The sequence below is a fragment of the Lasioglossum baleicum genome, chromosome 6 (assembly GCF_051020765.1).
Source record: "Lasioglossum baleicum chromosome 6, iyLasBale1, whole genome shotgun sequence".
Classification (NCBI taxonomy): domain Eukaryota; kingdom Metazoa; phylum Arthropoda; class Insecta; order Hymenoptera; family Halictidae; genus Lasioglossum; species Lasioglossum baleicum.
This window is the reverse complement of record NC_134934.1, coordinates 2,419,007-2,432,994: the sequence shown is the minus strand read 5'-3', so window position 1 is coordinate 2,432,994 and position 13,988 is coordinate 2,419,007. Positions and strand designations below refer to the sequence as shown.

General features: G+C 45.4%; 1 protein-coding gene across 6 annotated transcripts in view; it reads left to right on the top strand.

Moving 5' to 3' along the window:
- Vn (membrane-bound neuregulin protein vein) overlaps positions 1–13,988 on the top strand; it is a 342,137-nt gene that overhangs the window by 292,401 nt on the left and 35,748 nt on the right. The window lies entirely within an intron of this gene.

Here is a 13,988-nt window from a genome sequence, read left to right as displayed (position 1 = left end):
TTAATTCTCCCGACGTTTTTCTACCATGTCTTTCTCAGGTGGCATTGTAAAAATCATACTGTGCGAACCATACAATGAATATATTTTGTTATTCTTCTGACGATTCTCGTACCACGTCTTTGTAAGTGGCGTTCAAGTTTAAATGTTAAATGACACACTGGGAGCAGTACGTATCCAGCATCTTTAGTTAAAGACGCTTTAGCGGCAGCGTTCCCGCAGCCGCAATTACACGAGACTGTAAGTTGAACATTTCGCCGACTGGTGCGGAATCGCGAGTAGCTATTCGACAGACACCGCGCACAGTTTCCGCTTTATTTCGCGAGACGGCAGAGGGTGGCACAGCGTTTCTGTTGCGACACGTCTCGTCGAGCGGCGTCGCACGGCGTCCCGTCCACGCAGATACTATACTGAATTTCGAAACTGCCACCGGGTCATAAATCTCGCGAAAGAGATTCGCGTAACCGCGTTTCGCCTGTCCTCCTCCATGCCTCCGGCGGCTAGACGCGGCTCGAATAGATTCGCTGGATCGAACAGGAGCCGTTGGTATTTATATTTCAGCCGTGTCGCGTCCAACGGATAAGGATTTATACGCGCGCCGTCCAAAAATTAAAAAACAAATTCCACCCGCGTAAATATACGGCGCGATCATCGCGCAATTAGACTCGCGCGGTGTTCGACGATTTATTAGCACGGTTTTCGCTTTCGAAACGCACAAAAATAAATTCATAGGAAGCTGGGCGATGGGGGGTTGAAAGCAAAATGGGCTGGAAATCGTTTTTTAAACTGCAATTTAATTAATTAACCACTTGCTACACACGAATGTTCATCTTTCACTTTAGGTCGAAATAAAATTGCAATTTCCGAATGTCTGAATATTGAAAATAAATTTTGCCATAAATATTCGACGCGATGATCGCGCAATTAGAGTGTTCGAGGATTTATTCGCGGGCGCGGTTGCGAAAGAAGCGCGATAGGAAAAAGCGCAAGGCGGATAGACGCAAAGCGGGCCGGAAATCGTCTTTCGACCGGCAACTTAATTAATTAAGGTGGATCGCTGCTGGATTGTTCGCGCGTTTTACACTTGGCACGCTGACTAATGGCTCCGCTGATTAATACGTTCCGCAGATGTTACGCAGCGGCGTAAACATTAAGACTGCCGCACCTCGCGATTGAATTATCACCGGCGGCTGCCAAAGTATTAAATTGTTCGCGGCAATTCTATGCTGACTCTCTGTCTCTCTCTCTCTCTCACTCTTCCTCTCTTACCCTCTCTATCTCTGTCGGTCTATCCGCTGACAACTCCATATTCGGATTGCCTTTGAATAACAAGCTCCCGGCGGTTATGAATTATGCATACGCGGCAAATCTAAAACAGATTGGAAAGAGATTCAAGCTGATCGGTTCCGGCCAAAGGAAAACAACGGTCGGATTAGTTATATTAAATGCTAATCCCGACCGGCCGAAGAATGCCTCGATGTGTATCTACCGGATCGATGGAACCCCTTCCGGGGTCAGCTTGCGAGCTCGGACCGATGTCATTCCGGTATAAATATTGGTTTCCATCGTCCCGAAGACTTTCCCGTCGATTTATCGAACACGGTTAATCGAATCACGGCTGGCACCGATCGCTCCCCGAGAAGTAAGCTCCGTTAACCCTTGCCCAGCCAATGTGCAAACCATTCTCACCCGTCTTTATCTGTCCCCGATTCTACAATCTATCATAGTGTCGTTTTAATGGAACGTTCTGCTGCAACGGGTTCGAAAAATCGATTTTCGTAAGATCCTTGAAATTCCTACTTGTACGGCTTTTTATGAAACTTGTTTATTAAATGTGCTTGTTGCTCGGTTTACAGTCAGCGAGGTACTGTCTTCTGTTTGTTAACATGCCTTGTCTTGAACGTCTTGGTAACAGCCATAGATTGTAAACTATTACATACTCGAAGAAGTTCATAATCACGCTCTTCACAGCGAAGCAGATACATAGAAAGAATACCAATGTTCATAACTACACAGCGGATCTTCATGCAAAATAAAAATTTTCTATCTGAATTGCAACAAACTGAAGTGGAATATAAATTTATTTTCTTTCTTAAAATGTTTAATGATTCGGAAATAATATAACAGTATACTATTAAACTGTTTTAATACTTTCACTGTTTCAAATTACGCCTACTCTAACTTCGATAGATAACTTTTACCGAATGTTCACAATCAATCCAGATAGTAATAGGAAAATCGAAGTGACAGCGATCGCTCCCATTTCGGTGCAAAAACAAACGTACCAAGGCGACGGCACATCCTCGATTTGATAAACGACGCGGCGGTGACGGATCGATACGTTATCCTTAATCCGATGTCTTTCATCGGTGCCCAAGGTGGTTGGTCTCTCTCTCTCTCTCTCCCTCTCTCTCTCTCTCACTCGCCAAATGATATATTACGAGAGCTGGTACCGGTTTAATCGGCGTCGAAGTAATTAGCGCGAAGTTTCCTACGGTCGACAGCTGGACACACCGTCGCGTCGTCCGTTGGTGGTGCCTGGCGAGCCTTTGAAATTTCGAAACCCAATATATTCGCCGGGAGAGATTCGCTACACCGGTGATCCAGTATTATAACTGCATCAGCGGGCCTCTGCCCTGATCGTTCGGACTCTAGTATATCGCGTCACGATGAACCTCCTAATCGAAAAGGCTCTTTCGGTTTCTCTCTGGCCACGTTGATATCCCTCGCACGGTAAAACGAAGGGGCGTGAGGGGGTTGGGAACGAAAGACGGTGGGTAACGGAGAGATACGTTTCCAGATAGGGCTCTACCACCCCGGGTGGTAACCAACCCCTGTCCGTCGAAGAAGCACGATTTACGCCGCGCGTTTATGTCACGGAGGAGCTCGTGAAATAGTCCGGCGTCGACGAATAGTTGCCGGCCGTTATAAGTAGATTTATGCCGAACCATAACCCTCGGACGTGGTATATGGGGGTTGGGATCCCCGAGAGGAGATCCTGCCCGGAAAGACCAAACGATGGAGAAGACGAACACGGTGAGAGAGAAAGAGAGGAAGAGGAAGAGAGAAGACTCTGCTGGGTCACGAGGGAAAACCCTGATGTCCCGAAGGGTGCCAGCTGGCGGGACAGGTTACTGTCTGGGAAATTGGGACGTTGGCTAGCGCCGCGCGCCGTTCAACCCTCGATCATTTTCCATCGTCGTGTCTCCTTGCCCGGGGAGAACGGCCGGATGCCCGGTAGAGTATCTCTGCCGTGTAACCTCGGTGCCGGAAGTTCAGCTATCCTCCGCCTCTTCGGTTCTCACCGATGACGCCGCTGCGAACTGCTCAACCGAGGCCACCAACTCGATGGAATCCAACCAAATCTCTGACCGAACGGTCTGTTCTGACCGACCACCATGCTCGATTCGCCGCGGGAAACTCGCCCTTATAACCCTTCCTGCGCAACCACCTTGCAATCTCGAAACTCGCACGAATTGTTGCCCTTTGCAGGACTGCCAACGCCTCTGGTGTTGTTACTTGTGTTTGTCTAACATTCCTTGATGTTCGGGTACTTTATGAGTTATACTTATTTTTCAACTTTTTGGATTTACTTGAAGGTTCGGTCGCTTGTAGATAACTTCCGAAAATTATTCGAGAAGTATATCAAAGCCTTTTCTCGTGTTTTCTAGCTCGTTTTTCATAACCCTCCCATCGCATTTCGGAAAACCTCTTATTTTATATTCTCCAGTAAACGGTCTTTCATATTTCACGAGAATTTCTCGTTTCCCGGGGTCAAAAATGACCATTTTCTACGATCCTCTTTTCACGGGGTCGTTCAAGCAAAATCCTCGCCGTCCATTGAATCTCATTGTCAACATTACAGAATGGCCAGTCTATCCAAGGCTCCGCTTCATTTTCGAAAAGAATCTTTTCCCTCGGACCCCGGAGAGCAATCTTAGCTCCCGATCCTCTAGGAGGATATGACGTTAAAACTCTCGATAAACGTTGAAGCATCCTCTTACCCGGCTCGAGAAACCTGATCTCGTTCAACGGGTTTGTTGATCGTTGCTTAATTGACCGGCGGGGCGTCGCGATTAATTAAAGCAAAGGTTGAACGTTAAATCGGAATTCATCGAATAAGAGAGAGAGAGAGAGAGAGAGAGAGAGAGAGAGAGAGAGAGAGAGAGAGAAAAAGAGAGACAAAAGGACGGAGTAAAAGGAAGAGAGAGAGAGATCAGAATGTTCCAATAGAAACTACCATTCGTTCGTCCATCTGGCAGCAGTCTACGCAGAGCAAGTTTCATCGAATTTCGCCGGATGCAATGAAGCGACCGGGCGGAAAAATTCCAGGCGTGTTCGCGAATAAAACCGGCCCCGGAGGAGAAAGTATGACGTTGGGAGAAAGAAAGAAAGAGAGAGTGAGTAAGAAGGGGTGCATTAAGCACGGGGGTGAAAATTTTACGAGCGCCGACTTACGATCCGCCAGGAGTGTCCTCCCAATGAAGCGTGCCCGTCGTACACCCGACGCCAGCGATCTTTCCCGAATTAATTAGAGGGCCGTTTAATTAAGCGAAACGGGCGTATCCTACGAGCAGCTTCGCGTAAACCTTCAAGAATCGACGGGGCTAATTGCGCGAGCTGGCATCGCGCTATGTATTCCACTGTTCGGTTCGAATTCATTTGTTCCGGAGCTTGCACTGTCTCGTGACGAAAAAACTCTACGCGTTCGCGAAGCAACTGCGGAACACGCGAGTGCAATTTCAATCTAACGCGTTCTCTAAACAACATTGCAATCTAAACATGTTCTAACATATTTTTTAAAATTTTTTTCATTGTATCATCTGGTGTATCATTTTTATACAGGCATTATCGGTCCGTACTTTTTGAACGAAACATTTTAAATGGCGCACGGTATCAGCATTTCTTACAATACATACAAAATATAAAATATAAAAAATGTGTAGCGACAATTAGAAAGAAACAATTAGAATAGCGTATAGCGTGTTCGGAAGCGGATGAACAATGACCGGAAAGAGTCTCGTTAGTCGCGGCTAATCGATCGGCGATCGAGCGGCGGTTACTCGTTCCGCGCGAACGCCGACATAATTATTAATATGTAATTATTTCAGCGTGGACTGGGCTCGTCGGAGCGGACCAGCGACTCGCGAATATCCCGCGATGCGTTCCACTGTACAAATTTGCGGTCGCACGCTCTCTCTCTCCCTCTCTGTCGGTTGTCGCGCGCGCGCTTCCGTTGGTTCCCCGAACTTTCGTAATATTTATATTCGAGAGGTAGGCCGGGCCCAGGCCGCATCAGGAAACCGATTAATTACTCCGAATGGTTGGCGGTGACTGATCGAAATCCAGCGGAAATCCCCGCTGAAAAATCGGCGACCGCGGAACGTCGGGATCGCTTGCGTGATTCTCCGTCGGCTACATAGAAAAGCACTTCAATCGGATTGGCCTCTGTGCGTCGAGTCGTTTGATTAAGTTTCCGTTTATTACCACTCGGACGAGACCGAGCCTGGCCCATCCTCCCTCTCATTATTATTCGTTTCGAACCGATCAATGGCCGACTTGTAGCCGGAGAGCGTTCCGGTCAATTTCGTTCCGCGCGAGGCAATATTAAAATCTCCATTAAATTCTGACCTCTCCGCGTTCCCAAGCATAACATCGCCGTATCGATATTCAACGGTTCGTACGGACGCGCCGCGAAATAATCGCGCACCACCCATCCCCTGCGGTCGCTTGAACGGTGAACCGTGAACCGTGAACCTTTCCCTAGTTTTTGCCCGCAAGCTACACTCACCCTCTCTTTGTCTCTCTCTCTCTCATTCTGCTCGATTTTCCAGCCAGGAATTAACGCGCGGACGTAATAAGTGGACTGCAGATTCTTGCGCCCATCGGCTCGCGGATTTGCGAAAAACGATCGAGGAGATTAACTGTCTTTCGTTTTATTGACTTTGACATCGACTTTTGCTCGGATAGCCACTTATTTTACCGATTTATAGTTCGTACGATAATACAGCGAGAACGACTTAGCACGGTTGAAAAATACTGTTTCGCATTAATTGCGCTGGTTTATCTAGGAAAGAACTTCAATTAAATAATAATGTGATGTGGAATAAGTGATTTTCACTTAGACCACTTTCATAATTATGGGCACAAACATTTTCCCGTAGAAAAATTAATAAGTGCGGGCTATCTTCGAGTGCGGGGGTAAACGTAGCAGAATAGGCAGAAAATCCGCACAAGCTAACGCAGAGGTAATGAAATAATAAGTTCGACGAGTTGAGCAAACACTGCGTCAGGTTCCATCGCAGGCAGAGCGTGGTTCGTCGGTGATTTTTTTCTCTGTCACGATTACCATTTATTGGCAGAGCTCGAGGGGGCTATGGGGTTGTCGGTGTGCGGCGAGGAGCGGCGTGCTTGCGTCGGACAGCTCTATTTCCTTAAGCGACGGTTCGAGGTAGTTACGGGGTGGAAATGTCACGCAGCCCCACAACGGGGTGGCCCTAGCCGATCCCGGCTCAACTTCCGCCTGTACGTGTGTTGGCCGCATATGTCACCGAAACTAACTTTTCCAACCACCACTACTCGCTCGGCTCTCTGTATAGCCGTGTCCCGCCCATCCCTATCCCATCCCTCTCATTCTCATCCCCTGACTCTAGAGAGGGAGGACTCGCCACTGATCGCTGGGTCAACATTTTCACCAGGAAAGTTATCTTCTCCTACAACCGGGTTATTGATAAAACCCAAACGGTTGTTTACTCGGTCGCCGAGCGTGCTGGAACGGTTTCGCTAATTGCCGTTGATACATATCCGACAGCCTCCATTTACACGATGACTGTCGAGCGTATGTTATGCTTCCGAACTGCATATAGTCGTGCTTGTATTCTAACGCTCGATACTCTTTCATTAACCCCTACCACTGTAATATCCTGTCAGACTCGCGACGCAAATTTCTAACAATCTATTCAACCCCTTGCCGTATTTTAACGAGTCACACTCGTCATGAAATTTAATTACAATAAATAGACTGCGGATCTTAATGCAAAACAAAAAATATTCGCATTGATTGCAAAACACAGAAGCCAAATAAAAATTGTATTCTTCTTTTAATTATCCTATCATGCTGAAAATAATACATTGACGTCCTTAAATATTTTTAACATGCCCACTGCTTTACATTGTACGAACCCAATATTGACATAAATGCATAAAAGCAGTCTAATAATAAAATTTGTAATTCAATTTTTCATTTTTATCTATTTCCACTAACTGTCCATTTATTTTTGTCCCTCTGACTGTATGTATACCATTAGCCAGCGTATCTTTATGCAAAATAAAATAGACATAAAAGGTTATCATAAAAGGCATAAAATCCGCAGTCCACCGACGGCATAAAATAATGCTCACAGAGCCGAAGGATGAATCGCACCCGTGCACTTCAATTATAAACGGATAAAATCCGCAGTCTAATCACAAGGCGAGGGTTGGAAGCCAGTTTTCAGTATGTTGCTCCTACGTGCGGCAGGTTAGATACCCCAGGGAAGGGGTTGGAAGGGGGTGAGACATGGATGTCCAGAGAAGGCGAAGGTTGAGAGGTGCTTCAGCCCTGGCGTCGTTACACCACCCCCGCCGCCATCAAGTAAGTAACCCAGTTTCGCTCGCCATCCCTTCGCACAGGGGGCTGAAAGTCTCCCAGGGGGTGCAGAGGGGTGTAGTAGCCCCGCGTGGCAGCTAGAGCGAGTGTTTCCGAATAAAGTGCGGTGCATTATAGCTAGCGTTCTTGTTTGCGTGCGCATGCGTTCCGCGGGATGCACGCTCGAATCATTTCAAAGAGAAACAGACAGGAACGAGGGAGACGCGAGCTCGAGAATCACAGAGATGGTGGAGGGAGAGAGAGAGGGGGAGAAGGAGAGACAGAGACAGAGACAGACAGAGAGAGAGAGAAATGGCAGGTGATAAAAATGGCGATGGAAGGAGGAAGCAAGCCGCCAAACAGAGAAATACCGGAAATTCACGGCAGGGTGAGAGAGGGAGAGAGTGGGGCTGCTTTTCCCGGGGTTCTCCCAAGCCACCCCGCGCCCCTTAAAGCGTTATCTTTGAAATTGCGTTCCGCGGGAGCGTTATTAAATTAAGTAAACCGCAAAAAAGTTTCTTTCGTGCCGGCGACCACGTACACGACCAACGCGGCGCACAGCTAGCTACGGCACTGGCGCAGTTACAGAGCCGAGCCGACGAGAGCTCCCGGGGCATATATGGGAATTAATACCCGAGGAAAACCACCGAGCGCCCTGCGCCCTTCAGCCCCCTACTACCCTATCTAGCCAACCCCCTTTTCATCCCTTCGCGTCGACGACTACCGCCCCGCACACAACGCAACCAGCACCAGACATCGACTTTCTAACCACTCCCGGTAGACTAGCCGGTATAAAGAGGCACTTTTAATTTTGCGATCGTAATATACGAAGACCGCTGCATGCGACCGGCGAGATGCGGCTTAAGACTTCCGCTGCAACGATGCTGCAAACTCGCGAGCGTATGCGCCGCCGACCGTTCTCCGCAGACCTGTGATCACTGTCAAAAGCAAGCCCCTTCCTGCATGTTTGCAAGCCTAGAAAAATACCTGGCTTAGTACGGTATCAATTATTTTGCACAAAAATCCCCAATGCGAGTTTTTATTTGGCATCGTCATGTCCACGCACTATAGCTGGTTGTTTAGAGCGAATAGAAGGCAACTGTGCCCATTCAGCGGTAATTCTTTCAAGTCGCAACGTCTTCTTCCGTTCACGCTAATTACACTGTCCAACAAATTTCAACTTTTTTTGTGATTTCAATATACTGTTGGGTCCTTCTTATAGAGTTTTTTGCGCTGATTCCGAATCTGGTTTTAATTTTTTTCCTATACGTCCAGTTTTTGAAAATCATGGCTTTGAAAAAAAAACATATTTTTCAACTTTAAACAAATATTGTGATGTTATTATAAAAGATATTGAATTGTTGTTTACAGCAAACGATTCTGTAGACTTTCCCGAATACAGTGATATCCAATATTAATACATTATGATTGTTTAAACATGTTTAAACAATGATAAAAGACGGAGATGCACCACTTTTGCACCAATTTTTGCGGATATTTTCGAATTTATCTCAAAAAATAAGGATCCAGCGAAAAATTGAACTATACCACGCGAAAGAGCAGACTTTTATCTTGAGAAACCCCCCTGTGAAGTTTGCATGGTCGACGTTTTTACCGAACCAGAAAGCAAAATATCTTCGCCCGACATGCGTTGACGCCAGTGGTGCTCTTCCACTAGCGCGGTCGTTCGTCGGGATACGGCGCGGCGCGCTGCGGTGAAACGGCGCGTGGCTATAAGCGCGCAATTATGTCAGCTTACTTAAATGTAATATTTTATTAAATGTTATATTATTGTTATTTATTATTTATTAGTATATTTATTCTGTATAAATTATTTTATGTATTTTTTAATGTTAGTCTCTCGTTTATAGTATATTTAATACAAAAAATACCTTTTGTAACAAAAATATAATTTATTCACACACTACACTATTACACTATTTACAATGCTAATATATATGTGTACACTATTCAGATATAATACACTACTAAAATACATATATTATATACACAACAACTAAAATACTATAAATGTTTTTTATGAAGTTTTATACGTAGCAATGCAGATTTGAAATGCTTGACACGACTGATTTCAACAAACACAAAGCCGAAACTGAACTCTGGCATCAGTTTTCTTTGGAACCAACACGATATTTTGAAATAAATGACGGTCTACGGACAACGGAATACATACAATGTAAGGAAAGTCTGCAATGCGGTGACTGAAAAATTTTATTTTCAGTAATTGTCGTCTTATCTATGTATTGTAATTATAGTGCCAATGAACACTCGAGATTCTTCCGAGTAAAATAAGTCCAAACACAATATAAACGGGACTATTTTTATTGACTTAAATACATAATTAAAATAGTTTGCTCCATATTAAATCGATATAGTGTATTATATCTGAATAGTGTACACATATATATTAGCATTGTAAATAGTGTAATAGTGTAGTGTGTGAATAAATTATTTTTTTGTTACAAAAGGTATTTTTTGTATTAAATATACTATAAACGAGAGACTAACATTAAAAAATACATAAAATAATTTATACAGAATAAATATACTAATAAATAATAAATAACAATAGTATAACACATTTAATAAAATATTACATTTAAGTAAGCTGACATAATTGCGCGCTTATAGCCACGCGCCGTTTCACCGCAGCGCGCCGCGCCGTATCCCGACGAACGACCGCGCTAGTGGAAGAGCACCACTGGCGTCAACGCATGTCGGGCGAAGATATTTTGCTTTCTGGTTCGGTAAAAACGTCGACCATGCAAACTTCACAGGGGGGTTTCTCAAGATAAAAGTCTGCTCTTTCGCGTGGTATAGTTCAATTTTTCGCTGGACCCTTATTTTTTGAGATAAATTCGAAAATATCCGCAAAAATTGGTGCAAAAGTGGTGCATCTCCGTCTTTAATCATTGTTTAAACATGTTTAAACAATCATAATGTATTAATATTGGATATCACTGTATTCGGGAAAGTCTACAGAATCGTTTGCTGTAAACAACAATTCAATACCTTTTATAATAACATCACAATATTTGTTTAAAGTTGAAAAATATGTCTTTTTTTAAAACTCAATTTTCTCAAAAACTGGACGTATAGGAAAAAAATTAAAACCATATTCGGAATCAGCGGAAAAAACTCTATAAGAACGACCCAACAGTATATTGAAATCAAATTTGGTGTTGGACAGTGTTATATCCGAGGCGGAAGTTCCGTCGGAATTTACGCCGCGGTAGAAAACAAAAAAAAGAAGGCCAGCGTGGTGGTGGGTGGACGGTGAACAGGCGAAAAAGGGGGAGTCGAAAGTCGAACGACTTCCTCGGCGAAGTTCGCGAGCAATTTTCCCCGTAATAAAGGACGTCCTTAAAGCGATTGACTCGCGCAAAGAGCCCCGCTTTGATACGTACCCGCCGCGCGTCGTGCACCGTGGCCAACTTTTTATTCCTAGAAAGTTTGACACTTTCGGCGAGTCGCGGACGACGGTCGCGACCCTTGGAAAGGGTTTCGATGTCGGCTACCAAGTAGGGAAAAGAACAAGAGCTAACCCCCGTCCGCCTCGGTCTCTTAGCTGTCATACCGCGGAAATAATGCCTGCGCAAACTGAGACGCGACCGATCGGGAGTGCCTGCAATCGCCACGATGTAGATCCATTGTGGCGATTTTTGACGACCAATTTTATTCGAAAGGGCAAACTTCGAACTCTATTACAACTTTTCTGTAGCCAGCCTCATCGTTTCCTAATTGTTATTAGTTGCAATTGGACAGCGGATTTTATGCATTTATGACAACAAGCAATAGGTGAAACTGAGAGCAGTAAAAACATTTAAGAATTTTCAATCGATTCAAATTATTTGCACAAGGAATAAATCTTTATTTAGCTTCGTTTCCATGCAAATCATGTATAAACATTTTATATTGCATAAAGATCCGCTGTGGCTAGTTGCAACAAGCTGTAAATTAAGCGGTGAATTCAGTTCTAAGAGGCTCGTATCTAATGCTCGGTAGTTAATACTAGTTCTGGTGTAATTCTACATGTTTGTGCCCGAACTGCAGAAAACAGAATCTCAGCAGAACCTAGCAGTCTCGGAGCACAGAATCGTGAACGGAGACTCGTATAATCGCTTGGTACGTGTCGGTAAGCTCGCGAGAGAGCGTCTCCAGGAATGTCTACTATCCCAGCGACGTGTTCATTAGGCGAGAAAAACGCAATTACGGAAAGAACCCGCGTAAAATCGTTTAGCGTCGTCCCGAGCGTTTCTGATTCTGTGCGGACGGTGACTGCCTCCTTCTCTCTCTCTCTCTCTCTCTCTCTCTCTCTCTCTCTCTCTCTCTCTCACTCTCTCTCTCTGGTTCTCAGCTGCGAACACGCGAGTGCCGCAAACGACACGTCTACCAACAGCATCCGTACGTCTCGTCGCGGTTAGTTAACCGTGCTATAAATACAACGACGTCGGCATAACATTATTTTTCCAAAGAAACGTCGTGGACACGTCTGCCTGTGTCTCGAGCCAGGGGATATCCCCTCTTCCTGCGTCTTCTCTTCGTTTCTTGCTACCCAAAAATCGTCTCCTCTCTTCTCGACACTATTCCCATTTCCCATCAACAATATAATTTTTCCTTCAGTTCGATATCGTTAGAGATTCATTTGGAACGATAACACGAATTATATACACGATTATAGAGCGACATACATTCCCGTCCATAAATCACCGCAGACACTTACTTATCTTCAACAAAATGGTAATCAAAGAATACAAGCTTCCAGCTTGATTTTATTGTTTTATTTTGATTAGATAAATCATGAATTTTCATCTTGCGCAAAATTGATCAGAGTCCAGAATAGTTCCGTCAAAGATCTCGCGTGTATCGCGAATATTTTTGTCGGCGACCGTCGCGTTTTATTTCGTCGAATCGCAGACGGCTGGGGTAGGTAAGGTCTCACGGGGAAACGTTCCAGAATGGTCTTGCTCGTGTAAAGAGTAGCAGAGAGACGGGGAATATAGTCTCTGCGCTCTGAAGAGAACGAAGAAAAGAGAATCCCCTCTCTCGAGAATGAGAGAGCGAGCGATCGAGCGAGATAGATAGAGAGAGAGAGAGATGAAGGTTCTTTGAGGGACCTGTCTGCCGAGAGTTTGTCGCGCGTCCGGGCCCGTTTAAAGCGTATTAAAAAACTGACAGGGGACATATGCTCAGGCGCTCGTTAACGCGATAAATACTCGCGCGAAAAACCGCGTACCCGTTCGTGTTATTTATCCTGCGAGCAAGCAAACGCGCGGGAATCGCGCGTTTTGCAACAAATTCCGTCGTCGGTGCTCGAGAGAGCGATTTTTACGAGGGCCCCACGGTTCGCGACATCGGACGCGTTCACTCTCCCCGTCTCTCCTTCTTCTTCAAGAGAGACAGAGAGAAAGAGAGCGTCTTTCTTTTCCTTTTTTTTCTTTCCGAGCGGCACCCTCGCGGATTTACGAGGAGCCACGCACTAAATATACCAACGGCGCGTACGATTTACCGTCGGACAAACCTGAAACCGCACCCGGAGATACTACAATTTACTGTACCATTCACTTGAACCCATTAACGCTCGCCCGGTAACTTCGCCCGGCGACCGCGTAATTGGCTTTCCATTGAGATTTATCGTAATCATGCGTGTTTACTAGCCGGAGGAAACTCTTTTACACGCGAACGTTCGCCGCACGAGAACACGCCGCGCCGCGTACGAGCAATCAACGCGCGCGCGATCCCACACGGTGAAACTTCACCGTCTGAAAAATCGCTGCACGGCAAAAATCCTCCCTCACACCGGCTGCGCTGATTTTTCAAAGTCCTGCCGCCACACGCACCCAGTTGCAGTCCTGAAACCACCACTGCGTGCACGTTCAATCTCTACATATACTATACTGTGTATGGACTCTTATCCCGATAATTTGTCTTTGAACGAGGACAATTTGGTACTACTAATTTTGATTTTTGTTGAATACTTTCTTTTTGGCATTTTGATTTTATGGAATTTTTGAGGTGGCTGGTTTGGCAGTATGGAGACTTTTTTAACAGACTGTAGGTAGACGAGAAGAGAGAGAATGTGTGTGCGTTTGATACGAGTCGCGGTGTCCGACGGGCAAAACCGATGAAATAATTCCGGGATGGGTCAACAGGGTTGTTAATTAATATTTTCGGCCGGTGACGTATCGGGCACGATGTAAACAAAAACGCGTTCCACGAGATAGGGCCACACCAGCACCCCAACTGTCGTTAAAATCTGATCTTGCTGGCTGACAGGTTTTACGGGGACACGATTCCTCGGTTGGGCGTAAAGCTCGCCGATAGCGTTGTGTGCTCGCCGAAG